Below are 14,066 nucleotides of genomic sequence, written 5' to 3'. Positions count from 1 at the left end.
AAGTAGGCCTACCAACACGAATTACTGAAGTCCGCCCGCCATTTATAATATTTTGGAATATGTAATTTATTCCTTTCTCGTGTTAAATACTAGGTACGGTACCTTGTTGACTAGTTGTTGGCTCTCCTGAGAGTTCTGAGATAGCCCACAATAGTCTGAAACTAGTCAACAAGGTACTGTACCTAGTAATAAACACGTGAAAGCAATATAATATATATATATATATATATATATATATATATATACACACACACACACACACACACACACACACACACACACACACACACAGGTTGGATAAAAAGTAATAGCAACATTGCTGTCACGTGATGATGGTGCGTTCGAGAGTTGCCAGCTGTATGGACATGAACAAGGACTGTTAGATGAGTTAGTGCAGCCAGCGGCGACAGTACTCTATCAATCTACTGCAGTGTGCAGAACGTTGACTTTCATAGGGATAGTGCGAGCGCCCTAAAATCATGTTTACAAAACTAGAGCAACGTTCCTGGGTCAAAATTGAAGTGACACGAGGTCGTAGTGCACAAGAATGTTTTCAGGGACTGCGTGAAGCATGTGGCGATGCAGCGTTGCCATATCGCACAGTGGCACGATGGGTTACAGCGTTCCGGGAAGGCCTTGTTGGAAGTGCTGTGAAGGAGATGTTCATTGTGGCGTATGACATTGATGGGGTAATACTGCACCACGCTGTAACTCCAAGGCAGACGGACTACTACTGTAGGTTCCTGCAGCACCACCTTCGTCCAGCCCTCAGGAGAAAACGACGACACTTGGGGGTACAGAACCCCACCATTCTTCATGATAATGCAAGGAGTCACACCGCTGCTGCTGTCAAGGACCTCTTGCGCCGCTGGCAATGGGAGATTCTGGAACATTCACCGTACTCACCTGATATGATCCATGCGATTACGATCTTTTCACCAAAGTGAAAGATCCACTGTGAGGGACCCGGTACAATACCAGAGATGAACTTATCCGTGCTTTAGGGCGGTCAATACGGAACATCAACAAAGATGGACGCGCTGATTGTGTACGACGCCTTCCAAACATTTGGCAAAAGGTAATAAATAAGGGGGGCGACTATATAGAAGGTACGTAAATGTTGTACCCCTGTGAATAAAGCCATGTCAGGAATATCAAACTGTTGCCATTACTTTTTATCCAACCCAAGTATATATTCCGAAGTGATGTAGTGTTAAAAGTTGTGTGATCAGATGTATAGTATTTTGTTATTAGTAGACTTACTATTCAGCTACGTTAAAACTGAAGTTAAGGGCACATTGAATATATACAGTAGTGCGCTGAACACAAGTAATGCAACGCATAAACAAGTCGTCGCTTCGAGTTCGTGAATCATAATAAACTCTCAATAGAGTAGAGCACAAGATACTGAAATGAGGCGTGGAAATTTGAAGCTGTTACAATATGTAGGCCTATATTACGCTATAACCTATTACAACATGTAGGCCTATATTACGCTATAGCCTATTACATCATGTAAGCCTATATTTCGCTGTAGCCTATTACATCATGTAGGCCTATATTACGCTATAGCCTATTACATCATGTAGGCCTATATTACGCTATAGCCTATTAATCATGTAGGCCTATAGACCTATTACGCTATAGCCTATTACATCATGTAGGCCTATATTACGCTATAGCCTATTACAACATGTAGGCCTATATTACGCTATAGCCTATTACATCATGTAGGCCTATATTACGCTATGCCTATTACGTTTAAATATACCTTGCATACTTGAGCCGTGGCCTCCATTTTCATCGTGATCGTTGCAGTTAATAACAATGTGCATTCGTAATGTCAATTAAAATAGTTTTATATCGCGAGAACCTTCGTTGAGTAAAACACGACTTATTCGCAATAAAACAAAACTATTTTCTATGAACTGGACACACAATAAGAAAATGGGGTGTGAGCTTATATCTGAATGAATACTTAAATTTAAAGCTGTGTTGTACCCCATTATCTCCTGGCCTAGTTGCTTCATGAGTGATGCCTTGTCGGTGTCACTTGTGGGGTCCAGACCTGTTTTGGGACAGTTGACTAAAACAAACAAAGCTGTGCGTCTATAAACGAAGTACTCGTATTTCAAAGTGAGATAATAATACAGTAGAGTATCGATTATGTGAATACCGATCAACCGAAACATCGGTTAACCGAAAGCGTTCCAGTCGGCAAATTCAAATTTGCGCGCGCGCCATGTAGAAGTTACGCTAGCGCTGTTTGCGAGATTTGACTGCAAAAAAAAAAAAACAGTCTCAGCTCTGAAGAAAAAAAATTGAACTTCTTTTCCTAAACTATAGGCCTACTTTAATGGCCATTTTGAACTTGTCAGACTAGGCTAGTCAGTTCCCTGTTTTATTTGTAAGACGTGTGATTCAAAATATATACTGTATGTACAGTTTTCTGTGTAATAAGTGTTTCTTTGTTCCCTACTGCTCCTATGATACCGGTACAATTTATTTTCGTAAATGATCGGTTATCCGAAAAATCAGTTATCCAAACACTTCCCGTCCCCAATTGTTTCGGATAATCGATGCTCTCCTGTATTGAAATCATGTAAAATATATCCTTTCAATAAATAAAGATACGAATCAATGATTGCGTAAGCATTTACTTGGCCATATCGAGGACACTTGCTAGAGATTGTTACTGTTACGCATGCTTCATTTGACCTCAAAATAAATTGAATTTTCACGAGAACTATAGTATATAGACAAAGAGCATTTCCACCAGCCATAAAATAAAACACACCCAGCTGAGTTGATTGATGCCCACAATTTATTTCCTTCCAGTTGGAAATAATTAAATACTGCAATGATAATAATTTCTTCTTATTTTTTTGCCTAATGAAATTTTTCAGAAACTATACTGTATGTCAGATATTGCCATACACATCGATTATTAGTAGTTTGACATTGTTGGTGAAAATTGTGACAGTGTCGTGTATAGTTCCTGGGGTAGCTCAGTCGGTAGGACATTTGTGCGCTAAGCGAAGGGTCCCGGAATCGATACCTGGCCCCGGAACAATTTTTCCCTTGAAATTATTCCAGGGAGCTTCTACCTGAAAGCCAGTTTGTTTATTGTTGGTGAAAGTTTTCATTTTTGACAAAGTCTTAATCATTGTTTTTAATTTATTAATTGACATAATATAATGATCATTAAAAGTTATAAGAAAAAAGAATGTACGGAAAACTGGAGTGAAGAAGATGAAACCATGTTTAAACATTTTAATCGCTCAAGGGACTATTAGTACTTACACCTGCAGCAACTGAGTGGCCTTGCCGGAATGCCCAAAATAAGCGAGATAAAGTAAAGTTGATGGTTGTAATTTAAGACATCCAGTTTCCAGGTCGTAAACTTCGCGGACGACAATCTACAGCAATTAACGACCCCGTAAATATCGGCGCGCTGTAAATAAGTTGTTTACACAACGAGCGGCACATAAAGCAGCCAGCTAGTATCAGCCTGACACTATCTGCACCGTAAGTCATGATGTTAACCGGTCTCCAATCTTCTTTCATTTTCATTCCGTTTTTCCCGTTTTCTCATTCTCTTCTGTTCCTTCCACTTCGCATAGTCGATAGTTCTTCTCTTCCCCTTCTGTTCATCGAGACTGCACGCAACGGGAACAAAACAGAGACACAGAAAACAGGATAATTTTTTGAAGGAAAAGGAAGAAAAAAGAGAAGGAGACTAGCAAACGTGTGTAGGCAGCAGAAGTTTGTGTAAAGAGAAAACAAAGAATAATTGGCGAAGGTATAGAAAGGAGGAAAAGGAAACTAGAAGAAATATGACACAAAAGTATGTGGATCTCAAGAAAAAATAAATGAGCATGAAGGAAGAAGATGAGAGAAAATGGAAAAGAGAGAGAAAAATGGGAGTCCTGTGATCTCATTTCTTGTGTCTGTACTCTTTCCTACATGTCCATAATTCTGATCCAGAGAGAAGCATGTCTACACTATGATACAATTTGCCCTGAATGTGTGCCTCCTGTTAGCAGTCTTATAAATCCCATTTTTTATGGCTGTAGTTCAGATTATTACGGAATTAAAGGTGTTGCACACCAATGATTTCACTCATATCTCATAGTCAGGAAACAGAAAGTCGAAATCAATACAACTATGAAACCTGCCTCGACATGGGGAACTATTAATAGTGGAATTCCTCAAGGATCAATATTAGGTCCCCTACTTTTTCTAGTGTTCATAAATGATCTTGCCTCCCTAATAAAAAATGTAGGTCATCCCATATTATTTGTAGACGACACAAGTATAGTAGGCCTAATTACAGTCCAATCTTCAACAGAGGCAATTCTCCTCAATCAATAAATTAGTATTAGATTGTAACAAAACTAACATAATTTAATTTAAATCCTGGCCAAATTCTACGTCGCAAATTTCAAGCTCAATAATTAACAATAGGTCGCTAATAGAACAATAACAACCAAATTTCTTGACTTACAAATCGATAATGTGTTAAATTGGAAATATCATATTAAAGAAATTACCTCTAAACTGAATTCAGCTTGTTTTGCTATTAGATCTATGCAAGAGATAGTAAATATCAATATCTTAAAACAATATACTTTGCATACTTCCACTAGATAATGAGTTTTGGAATAACATTCTGGGGAAATTCCACAGATAGTAACAGTATATTTCGAATACAAAAAAAAAAAGAGTAATTAGAATAATAGTAGGTGCCAAATCTAGGAAATCGTGTAGGACCATTTTCAAAAACCTACAAATAATGCCCATGACTTGTCAGTATATTTTTCATTAATAATCTTCCTCGTATGTAATCGTGAAAACTTTGTAACTAATTCAACAGTTCATAGCATAAATACACGTCAAAAATGACTTCCATACTCCATCGGCAAGTCTATCGTGCTATCAAAAAGGAGTGCGTTACATGGCAGTAAAATTTGTTAATAGCCTCCCTATCGATATAAAAAATGAAACTCAAAATATAAGATTATTTAGGGCGAAATTAAAGAAGTACCTAATTTCTCACGCCTTCTATTCTGTAGGTGAATTTATGACATTCAACAACTCTTCATGAATATTTCTGTCTTCTATTAAGTATTGATACTAAAACCTTGTGTTGTACTAGTAGACTATATTGTAAAACTCTTCTGCATATATTTCAACTAGACTGTGACTGTAATTAACACTTCATAGTACTATTACGATTTTTGTTTGACTTGTTCCATATTCTAGTTGTGAAGCGATGTACGAATACCATGGGATGTAAATAAATACAATACAATACAATATGCTTTCATCATGTATACTGTGCACCGTACACGATACAATAATGATGTATATTAGTATATTTTAGTCTCTCAGAATGAGTGACTAAGAAATCAAGTGTTATATCGATTACTGCTAGTCGAAGTTGGTTCAGTTGGTGATTGTCAGTCTGTCGGAATCTACGTTTGGATTTCACATGTTTTCATTACACTAAATAGCTGCTCAGAAAAATAAGTTGAGCGAAGATGGCATCAGTGGAATAGGCAAAGGAGCGAAGCTTCTTATATTTGCTTTTATACTAATTATTAAAAACCTGTGCACCTGTTGATTCCTTAAGTGATAACATCATATTGTAAATGAATCACTTCTCATTAAAAATGGAATCTAGCCTTTTTACATCTACCGAGAAAGATCAACATACAAACAAATGTCGCGCTCCGAATGTCTTAAGTCAGAAGAAAATCTGTCGTCACAAAACTGATCCTTCAGGGAATTTAAGCATGAAAAATAGTGTAATTGCGCATTTTAAGTATTCCAAGTGTTTCAAAAAGAGGGTAAATTTGTTTATGAATGCCTGAATTGTAGCATACATTTCGACAGTATATTGCTGGCGGTCTTGAATCTCGTGAATTAATAATAATAATAATAATAATAATAATAGGCCTAATTGTAACAACACACATCCAAGTAAAACTTTTTAGTAAATTAGACACTTCATGCTTTCGTCATATTCAGGAAAAAACTTCTTACTTCCACTGTTAATTGAATTTTCGCTTTTCAGATGTATACTGGGTAGTTTTGAAAGCGACATTGCGATCCGCCACGTATACCAGCTAGAATGAGCAACTCAGAGGCGCTGCAAGCCAAACGGTGGTAGGGGGTTGAGAAATCACTAGGCATCACGATTCACGTTTTGGCCATCTATAAGACAGCAACACGCAGTGGTAATGATAGATTAATTTCTTAATCTCTGCTCGCTGTGTTGGTGGCTACAACATTTACATTCAGAGCTACGGCATTCTATTGTTTTTCCTGTTTTACGTAAATTGCCTAATTCGTTATTGGAAATACTGAGGACATATTGCGTACATTTTGGACTACAGAATGCCGTGTTTGTGATGCCAATAAACATGCCGTACCATAAATTCTGAATATTTTCGCTGTTTGTGTCGTCTTCCCAGTAGTTTAATTAGTGTGGGATGTTGAGAAGTTATTGTGGCAAGATGTGACCTACGACTAGTCGTATGAGATTACCTGGCATTCGCCTCGCAGATACAGAACATTTCGAGTTATGTGGGTAAATGAGCGCGTGTCTGCCGCGTCACGAGGCCCTTTTTAATTTTTCTGTTCTCGATTTCTTGCTATACTTGCGTTGAAGTCTCCGCTGGCATGCAAGTGTTTCAAATTTACTTTTCAGGAAATCAAAGTCATTTTTATCTTCAATTTGCTACACAGAAATACTTGTGTACCAGCTAATTCCTCTCAGCTGCCTGTCCGAAATCTTTTATCGATCCGTCCGTCCTATGACCTGAACGAGGTTACGTATTTACTTATAAAGTTCAACACCTACTCATAATTGAAGTGTTATGTACCTATAGGGCTAAGAAGTTCGTACCGAAACATAGCTTTCAAGTTGAGTGCAGCCACGCCGCTAGATCACACTAGTTGTGCTCTGTGTATAGGCCTACTACACTCTCTCCACATAAACAACTCACAGTGTGGATGGATGACTTTCGTAAAAATATGCACAGCAGAGAAGCAGTTCCATTACGTGCCAACGTTCGCAATGAAGTTGTGTACTATAATGAGTGATTTTATTTTATTTTATTGTGTCATTTCACGACGCTGTATCAACATCTCAGGTTATTTAGCGTCTGAATGAAATGATGGTGATAATGCCGGTGAAATGAGTCCGGGGTCCAGCACCGAAAGTTACCCAGCATTTGCTCGTATTGGGTTGAGGGAACACCCTGGAAAAAACCTCAACCAGGTAACTTGCCCCGACCAGGATTCGAACCCGGGCCACCTGGTTTCGCGGCCAAACGCGCTGACCGTTACTCCACAGGTGTGGACGAGTGGTTTTAATATGACAAAATTTAAATCTTCCAATCATACGAAGTTCAATGTAATATTTCAAGGTTTACTGATAATTATATATGAAGAAATGGAGAAAAATTTTACTGGAAATTATGCAATGTGTAAATATAATCTACAAAACGAATATGAGTTCTGGGACACTGCTACGAAATTACTGTACATCAGTACATAATGATATAGCATGGAATACCTTTCTTTGCATGCAAAATACAGCAATAAACGGAAACATTCTACTCCAAAATCTGACTCAAGTGGACAAAATATTGTATTCTTTCTCGACATATGTATAGTGTTGGTATCCTCTAGCCACCGGCGCAGCTCAGTCCGCTAAGGGGCTTGCATGCCGAACCATGGTTTCTTTCGGGCGCGGGTTCGATTCTCGCTTAGACTGGTTACCTAGTTAGGTCTTTTCAGAGGTTTTCCCCAGCAGTAAGCTGAATGTCAGGTAATCTATGACGAATATTCAACCTCATCTCGTCAAATATCATCTCGCTATCATCAATTTCATCGACGCTAAATAACGTCGCATTTGATACAGCGTAATAAAATAACCGAGTAAAAATATAAGCCTCCTAACAATTGTCTGCAGGAATCACTCTGCTACATTCCAGAAATGACAGAGGTCTGTTCGAATATCCGTAGAAGTCCCAATTATCATTGAAGCAAAAATGAAAATCTTCTTGAAAATAATGATGGATTTAATGTGATGTGCCATATATGAAATGCACTGTAAGATTCATAAAACTGTGTTTGTTCACTTGCTGGTGCCCTACAGTAAGAGTAAGGAATACTGTAGCATATTTCAGAATTTCTTCAGTTACGTCTTGTGACGTAAAAGGAACATTTTCAGAGTACGTATATAAACATTCTCAGACATTATCAGTATTACTGGAACCTTTCTGGTTGTGCGAAATTGAGTGAAACACGGGACACGTGCACAGTCCGTCCTAGATGGATGCAGGTGCAGTGTTTCAAAATTGCCTCTCCTGCACAATTTGCTCAGTGGCTCGGTCGCACTCTTCATTTTCAGCCGAAGCTTGCTATAAAAATACATACATACATATATATCGTTTTTGCACTCTTCAGTTATTACTTGACCTGCAATGAAACCCATCACATCGTGCCTTTGACGTCAGCTGACAACTGATGAGGGCGGCATTAGATAAAGCAGAAAATGAACGACAGGTTGTAAAAAAGTCGGTAGACAATAGAGTGAGATTATGCTGATGATGCGTCCCGCTGTAAGGCGGCCTTCAACACGGCGGTGGTTAGCGCTGCAGCGCTGCAGGTAATTACGTTGATAAACATGGCACTGCAAATTATGTGAAATTCCCGTAATTAGCTGTTTATACTGCAACGTTAACTCCACAAAATTTCATGTACGTCTCTTGCTTCTACAACAGGGAATTGACAAATTCTTAGCCTAAAATGGAAAAAAGTCAAAACAATTTATATTCACTCAACATAATACATTTCAACACTACAGAATGTTTCATAAGTACTGTACGTACATGTAAATATGTAAATACTTTGTGGTGGTAATGTAGAGGTAAAAATAAAACTAAAATAGTATGTATGTATATATATATATATATATATATATATATATATATATATATATCTTCTTAAAGAAATCCTTAATTACCGACTTAAAGGGCAATACGTACTGTAATGCCTCGCTAGACTGAACAACACGCGGACAGTACACATTTTCAAACGCCTCACTGCAGTTGATTCAGAGCTCAAGCGGCCTTGTTCATGTCTACATTGTGCTCGTGGTGTCGTAGATAACCTAACGTGCATCACAACTGTAGTTTCAGCTGTCGTCACGCTTCTCAGGCCCAATTGTATAAAACTCCCTGACTAAAGATCAATTTTGATCGAAGATCGAAAAGTGAACCGAGTTCAGACACTTCTTCTATTCTATAAAACTTTTCTGCGATCAAATTACCTTGGTTCAAATGAAATTTAAGTTCACGTGAAAAGGATTTGGCAACATCGCATAAACAGGTGAAGTATGTGATGCGCGGGCCATGTTGTACAGATTTGTTCAGTGTTGCCAATTTAGCGACTTTAACTCTTTTTCAACGACAATTTCTTTTAATTGTTATATGGCTTAAATAGGGATTTAGCGACCTTTTTAGCACCCCATAGTGACAAAATTTAATCTTTCTTTGTTGATAATGAGAAATATAGGACAATAAGAAGATTGACCGTTCTCCAAATTGTTATGTTATGGTGTTTGATACTGCTAAACATAATAAAGCGTATTTTAATTTTTTTATTTATTTTTTTATATTTTTTATGTACCGAAGTACATATGATATTTCCATGCAGATATTCTGCGTCATCATGCGATGTAAGAGTAATGGAACGGAGAAAAATTCTCTCCATTACACTTTCATCGTATGATGACGCAGAATATCTGAATGGAAATATCATATGTACTTCGGTACATTAAAATATACATGATATGCGTAAATCACTTCGTGATTTAAGACGGCGCTTATTCCGTCGGATCCCGGCCAACTAGTCACTCATAACGAGTGCACCTCAGCACATGTGTGGACTTCGGTCCTACGTTCATAGACATCTATGACGTAGTGCAGAGGGCGGCCACTAGAGGGAACCCAAGAGTTGGAGCTTAATCTGAGATGATTCTGCCCGACGCCGGGGTGGTATCCGGTGTGGCTTAGTGGCTAAAGCATCAGCACGTAGAGCTGAAAACCCGGTTTCAAATCCCGGCGCCGGAGAGAATTTTTCTTCGTTCCATTACTTTTACATCGTATAATAAGGCTGTATAAAACGACAATTTTCGTCTAGTAATACAGTTAATTGAAAATTTATTAATGTACCTATCATATCCATGGTTGTTATAAACATAATATAATTATAGATTATGTTATTTGATACTGCTGAACACGATAAAGCCTTATAAAATATAAGAATGTTTGTGTATTAAGGCAAGAAATTGAAAAAAAAAAAAAAAAAAAAAAAAAAATATATATATATATATATATATATATATATATATATATATATATAATAATGGTTATTTTTTTTTTGCACAGTCTGCGACTCGTATATTTCAAACAGAAAAGAAATAACTGAACTTAGGTCATCTAACTTAACCGGAGAAATTTCTTCAAAGTTGACTTTAGTTTAAGCCAAATTAATCTCAGATTAGACTTTATACAACACAAAATTCCAAGTTCAGCTAGAGCGAGTATCAATTTAACCACTGATCTAAGGGTAAATGGTTTATACAATCGGCCCTTAGAATTTCAGTTTGTGCTGCATTGGTATCTCTATTTCACTGCATAGCTCTAAAACGTTTGGGAGAAATAATTATTACTTTCAGTTTGTGTTGTCCTTACTTCGCTGCATGTCTCGGAAATAAATATATCTCAAAGTGTTGAAGAACAATCTTACGTGCACCTCTACATTATTTCCTTACTTGCTTCTGGCTTATAAGGAACCCGGGGTTCATTGCCGTCCTCACATAAGCCCACCATCGGTCCCTATCCATTGGAAGATTAATCCAGTCTCTACAGTCATAATTTTCTCCTCAAATCCATTTAAATATTATCCTCCCACCTACGTCTCGGCCTCCTCAAAGATCTTTTACCCTCCAGCCTCCCAACTAACACTCTATATGCATTTCTCAATTCGCCCATACCTGCTACATGCCCTGCCCATCTCAAACGTCTGAATTTAATGTTCCTAATTATGTCAGGTGAAGAATACAATGCGTGCAGTTCTGCGTTGTGTAACTTCCTCCATTCTTATAAACAACTAAAATAAAACATACGTGTAAACTTGCTTGCCTGAACTAGGTAGGCCTACTTTATCAACAGTAATCTCACTAGAGGTTTTGATTTATCTAGAGAAAATCAAAACTCGAGTGGGATTTAATTGACTATTACACGATTAGAAGAAAGTAGCTATATAAAGATTAGAAGTAACGAAGTACTCCAGTACAATAAAATATCAATTGACTTACGAAAATACAACTGTCTTCAAATGTATTATTGTACCATCTCAACATTACAAATATTACGCTAGATGCATGCTAGATGGCAGTAGTGTGTTATGATTAGCTGTTATCTTGCAATCAGTTGTGCCAACTATGGAATCTTCATTGAACTCTGTAGACGATTACTAGCAATGCCTTGTCGATCTGTATAGATCACGATGGCAGTGTTACTAGTCAAGAAGGCTTTGTTGATTTAGTTTCATTTTTATTGAAACAGTTGCATTCCACTTCAATTATCCGGATCCCAGTAATCAATGTCACTTGACAGATGATTTTCAATAAATCTTAATATTAAACAATCTCTGATACGTGACTATCCATAATATCATATAGCAGAAGCTATAACATAACCTAAATAATATATAGAATTGTTAGAAAAGTTTTAATTAACGACGATGACATAAAAAATAAACTTGAATAATTTTAAAAGAAATAATTATTGAAAGTACAATTTTCAAATTTGAATGTTTTAGTGGTTGGTGGTTCAGTTGATGTTATATTGGACGTGTGCGTGAAAGAAGTGAAACTCGTTGATGTAGGCCTACATGGTGTATCCCTCAACTTATTCAGGATTTCCGAATGGTGCTCGTCATTTATTTGTAAATCGGATTTCAGAAGATGCATAGCTATGACCAGTGATCTTTATTAATTCTTGTTCTTGAATGCCAATGCGAGTCATATTTGAAACTGCTGTGCATCGACTGGAGTGGTTTGTATTTTTTTTTTTTTTTTTTTTTGACGTCCAGACCAGTGCAGTTTGAAATGTTGGCAAACAAAGAAACAAATGCTAGGGACGCGATAAAATTGTGCGATAAGCAGCCATGATTGTTGAAATACGTCCTTCCGTACTGTTTTATTGGTCAAAAGTAGTATGACGTAGTAAAAGTGTAATAGTAACCGATAAATGCTCAATTATATCAAAATATATTTTTTATCTCACATAATTACTTCTTTAAGAATTCACAATAGAGACCAGGTAAAGTTTTTATCACCAAACACTGAATTACTACTTTCATGGTAACCGCTTTCACTTATTTTGTAACGAAGATCAAAATCTAACTGCTTGTCAAAACCCTTTTACATAGTGCCTCGTTAGAACAAAGAAAAACGGATATTTGAGAATGTCATGCAGCTTTGTAGATGCACATTGCAGTTTGGAAGTGATTTGGTTGACCCAGATTCTGCTGCGCATCAAACAAATTTGTTGCAAATAAATGACAAATTTTTGGTGAAGTACCGTAATTAAGATGGAATACATGACAGAAAATGCCGAAAGGTGTGCTAGAAGTTGATGATAAGGCAATAAGGAAAGAGAGGAAGTTATGATGCTCATTGGAAAGTAAAGACACGAATTTAGAAAGGTGATGATATCGTCTGAAAGTTAGTAACTATTTTGTTGAAGAATGAATTTTATTCACACGGATGAACACTATGTGACTATATGCACAGGGTGGAAATGATGTAATTGTGCATGTTAAAGGTTGGAATAGAATACATTAAAATAAATAAAATACATATTATGCCTTTTGTAATTAAGTGAATGGTCATTTATAAAATATTTTTGTATGTAGCATCGTCTTTCAAGGAATTAAATTACAACATTGCATAGAAACACAAAACACACTACAAAAATGTTTCAACATACAAACAAGACATACAAACAAATACAACCTAACAGGTGTATATAAACTAACATACAATAGTTGCAACGACTTTTACGTCGGACAAACAGGAAGGTATTTTCAAACACGATACGTGAAACATATCACAGCCATAACTAAATCACACAACAATTGAACCTTTGCAGAACATATCACAAACTCCAACCACAACTGCAGCAACATAGACACTGACATGCAAATCCTACACACTCAACCAAAAAGTTACAAACTCGACACATTAGAACAATGCAAAAGTTATAAACACACAAAACACACATCCACAACACATCCTCAATATTCAACTGAATTTCAGAATGCACTCCCTTTTCGATACAACACTATTAATCATGAACACACCCCAACAAGACAGTAACAGGAAACCGGTAGATAGCGCGGATCTTCACTGGATTTCAGAAGATGATGCACACCACATCGAAACTAGTTAATTAAAGTAAAATACCAATACTAACACAGTGAAGTACGTAATTGTTTATTTAAATAACTTGCCGGTTTTTCAGTTAGCATTTTTTCGGTAATGGGGATACTAAAAATTTGTAATCCCGTGAGAATGTTGAAATCCGCGTCTGTAACGTACATCCTTCATCCTCTTTGCATTTCTATATTCTGTGACAAGGCTTAAGGACCTTACTAATAGACAGTATTTATACACAGTATTTAAAGGGTTTAAATGATATGTTGTTATTGAAGTGTTGTATCAGTGAAGAATTATGTTGTGTCAGTGAAGTGTGTTGTATCAGTGAAGAATTATGTCGTGTCAGTGGAGTGTGCTGTGTAAGTGAAACGTGTTCCTGTCAGTGAAGCTTTATAGTTTATAGTGGCAGTGCAAAGTATTTGAACAGTGAAATATTTTTGAAGTGTTAGTGAAATCAGGATAGAATCAGTGAAATGTGTCGTAGTTCCATTGCAGTGAGTTGACAGCGAAATGAGTGTAATTTGAAAGGTACTTGTGCAGA

This window comes from Periplaneta americana, chromosome 2 (genome assembly GCF_040183065.1).
Source record: "Periplaneta americana isolate PAMFEO1 chromosome 2, P.americana_PAMFEO1_priV1, whole genome shotgun sequence".
NCBI lineage: Eukaryota > Metazoa > Arthropoda > Insecta > Blattodea > Blattidae > Periplaneta > Periplaneta americana.
The sequence above is the reverse complement of the archived record's forward strand: the minus strand, read 5'-3'. Positions refer to the sequence as shown.